Source organism: Morus notabilis, unplaced genomic scaffold, assembly GCF_000414095.1.
Source record: "Morus notabilis unplaced genomic scaffold, ASM41409v2 Scaffold1147, whole genome shotgun sequence".
Taxonomy (NCBI): Eukaryota; Viridiplantae; Streptophyta; class Magnoliopsida; order Rosales; family Moraceae; genus Morus; species Morus notabilis.
Window position 1 is genome coordinate 13,698 of NW_010359905.1, and position 3,982 is coordinate 17,679.

Here is a 3,982-nt window from a genome sequence, read left to right on the forward strand (position 1 = left end):
AAACACATTCATGAACCAGAGCGCTCTAACTAATCCAAGTACCGAATCAACACTCAAGAGAATTATTTATCTGCTTCTTTCTCAAGAAGGAATGGATTCCATCTCGTATAATAACATTCCCAGCTACCTATTTCATTATGTCTCCAAAATACAAGGAATAGGATTCAGGGTTTCGGAATTCGTACCGAGTAAGTCAAAAGACATAAATCCATAAATAGGAGTTTGTTAAGAACTCAGGATTAAGATCATCTTATATATGACCATCGGTAGACTCAATTAGAATTTCTATGCTTATCAGAAATTATTAGAAATTCATATTGTGTCTGCGTCCATGTTCCACATAATCTCATTATGCGAAATACACTCATTCAATATCTCGCCATATTAACAGTGCGGATAACACCGTTCCATTCTAAATGGGAATGACATGTATTAATAATGTTTTAATTAAAGATTCTGAACTTTAATTAAATTCATTATGAACAATTACTTTTGATTATTATCCTTAAACATTATCCTCTCGCATACAACATTTATATACCATGTTTAAGGTTACATAAATAATCAAGGAATTTTATTTGATATTCATAAAATATTCATAAATATATGCACATAAAATGATGAATAAACTCTTTTATTAAATAAATAATAAATATCCTTTTACATCTCATGCTTCTAGGACACTATTCCCAACACCCTTGCCGTTGGATTTTAAGAACCTCATCCGACGGTTAGGGGTCGAGGACTTTCGTCTCCTTAAATACCTTCTTTGAACCCAAAACCATTTCTTTTTTCAAAACGCAAACACTCCCCGCATTTGCTGAACTGCTGCTTGCTTTGCCGGAATCCTTCTCTGTGAAACACCGACTCGTACTCCTCGCTTTTCCAGGCGTGTTGTGAAGCTGCATTTAATCCTAGATTCTACTCGGAACTCTTCATACCGGTAAGCCCCATCATCCTCTACTTGTTCTATTTCTCACGGGTTTTTTCCTGTTGAATCATGTATGTATGAAAATACGCAGAATGTAGAGGTTAGGGAGAATTACTCCGTTTTATTTTTTCGCATAGGATAGTTCTTTTTCTGTCTTTTGGTTGTCTGTGCACTTCTGGTCCCTGGGTTCTGGGGAACTTGGGGGTACCATGAACACTCGCCGTTATCATTCTTACATGAACGGTCGACGTCAAGTCGAGACGTTTGAGTAGTCATCGTTTAGAATAGTCATCCTTTTCTTCCTCTCAACGTTAGGGTTTTAACTCAGCTCCTTGTCTTTTTAATCACTAGAATAATGGCCCAAAACTCCCCCAGTCGAGAGGATCCTTCCATCATCTGTCCAGACTCCCCTTCTATGGTGGAGATTTCATGGTCTTCTTCTTCCTCAGGCGTCGACTCCTTGCTGAGGGAAATAGAAGACGTCGAGGCCACGTACGAACCAGGTGAGGACTTTGGTAGTGAATTTGGTAGTGTAGAACAGATGTTGGACGAAGTGATCGAACGGATCCCCTTCACGGGGGGCAGCGTAGGCAGGGTGGCTACTTTAACGGTAGATGCCCCCTGGCTGCCACAAGTGGTGACCCGAACATGCCTTTCTTTACAGCCGAAGTTGTGGCGTCGAAGGTCCAGAATAAGGATATTATCTGGGCTGTAAAGGAGGGATGCATCGACGGGAGGTGATTCGAATACCTCCTCCCCGACATGCATTTTAGGACCAGTATGTTGCCGACCGGGTACCTCCCGGTCTATACCAGAGCCGTTACGGCAGGGATGACCCTTCCGGTTCATCCTTTTGTAAAGGATTACTGCCACTTCTACGGCATTTCCCCTGCTCAGCTGGCGCCTGGATTTTGTGGCACCAGCGGTTTGACATGGAACTCCTTCTAGATGAGTTTAGATTTATGTACAGACTATGCCACGTCGCCAAGTGTGAGGGGTGGTATTTTTTGAGCGATCATGGGAGATCTCAGCCCAGATTTGGAAAGCTGATACTGGGCATCCCTTCGTCGTCACATGGGTGGAAGCCCATGTTTTTTATAATACGCGGGCCTTTCAATTTTCATCCCAACGACCGCTTGCCCCGCCGAAGGAAGGTGCAAGCGTCGCTTGGGAACATGGGTGAGACTTTGATTCCTTTTCTTTCATCTTACCTTGCTTTCTTCCTTCTTATGCTGACAGTCTCTTTATCCTATAGTCAGTCAGGACCGGCCGAAGTTTTCTGGAAACAGCTTAGCGAGGATTGAGAAGGCCTTCTCGTACTCGTCCGAGGTTCGACATATTGACACCCTCCTGACCCAGGCCAACCTTCGAAGTGCTGGGTTGATTCTCGATCTCCCAGACCTTACTGACCTCGACGATGTCCGCGAGTACTTCCATTTGAGCGACGAAGGTAAACCCTTGTTCCCGCCGCCTTTCTTGTAATGGCATTTTGTTTATTCAAGCATCGATTATTTCTTTTGGTCTCGTCGTTTCTGTAGAGCTGGCATCTTTGAGGATCCAGCTTCCCGGCAGTCAGCCGTCCGAGCTAAGCTAGCAGCCCCTGCCGAGCCAACAACCTCCTTCGAGAAGAAAGGAGAAAGCAAGCTCTTCTTCTCAGGTGCCGAGGAAAAAGAAAGCCTCAAAGGTTCCCTCGACGTCGGAGGAGGATCCTGCGCACAAAAAGAGGCGCAAAGAGAAGATACCGGTGGTAGAAACCTGGACGCCGACGGTCCCCATTCCTGACGTACACGTTCCTTTGGCACCGAGGGAACGCGTGCTTATCCCGGGGGTAAAAATTATGGACCCAAATTTCTAAGTCCTGGACGTCTCCGACGCCGAGATTGGGGCGATGCTGAAACTTCCCCCCCCCCCCCCCCCTTTCCCCCCTGCCTTTCGGCGCCGTTTTGAGTCGTTTCTCGAGCCATATTAGGTTGCCGCCACTCAATCTTCTTTGGTTGATCGCCAGCGAAAGCAGATCTCCTTCCAAATTCACGTAAGACTTGATCGAGCTGTCTTTCATTTTTGCTGGTTTCGCCGCTTTGTATCCTTATTTTTCGACCTTCAATTTGTCAGGGCCTAATCCTTGCCATTCTTAATCTCCTCGACCTAGTTAAGATTGAGGAGCGTAATAAGGAGATGGACAGCGTGGAGGCCAAGCTTAACTCTCTTATCGACGACGTCAAGAAAAAGTGCTCGGATGCCATCGAGGAGAGAGATGTGGCCGTGGCCAAACTGTAGAGTTTGGAAGGTGAGCTGGCCAAGTTGACTGCTTCGGTTGAGGACCTTACGAAGTGGGCAGATCTGTCCGATGCAAAGTTGGCCGAAGCAGCTAAGGCGGTGAAAAAATGTTTTGCTGAAGGGAAGGCCGAGGGGAAGAGGGAAGTCAAAGCCGAGGCTGCAGCTACTTTTGACGCCAAGCGTGCTAAAATTATTGAGGAGTTGAACGCTTCTCCGGAGCTCATCGACATCCGTACCAAGGATTTTCAATCTGCGGGTCAACAGATAATTGATTTGATAAAAAATGAGCGTCCTGAGTGGGACTTGAGCTTCCTCTATACTTCTCCTCCTCCTACTGGTGACGACAACCTTTCCCCGCCTGGTGATGGTGATGAATCGGCGGCTAGCGGCGAGGCCTAAAAAATTTTTACCCCCTTTTTTTGTGTTTGTAACTTGACATTGATTTGGACATCTTTGTCATTTTATCTGTACTTTTTATAAAGATAGCCGATTTTATTCATACCTTGCTTTGCAATCGTTGCCTTAGAAAATTCCTTAGAATTTTTGCTAAGTGTTTGTCTTTCCTCCTTGGAGGATCTGACGCTGATTTCACCCCTTGGGGTCGTCGCCTTAGAAAATTCCTTAGAATTTTGCTAAGTGTTCGTCTTTCCTCCTTGGAGGATTTGACGCCTTGACGCAGATTTCACCCCTTGGGATCGTCGCCTTAGAAAATTCCTTAGAATTTTGCTAAGTGTTCATCTTTCTTCCTTGGAGGATTTGACGCCTTGACGCCGA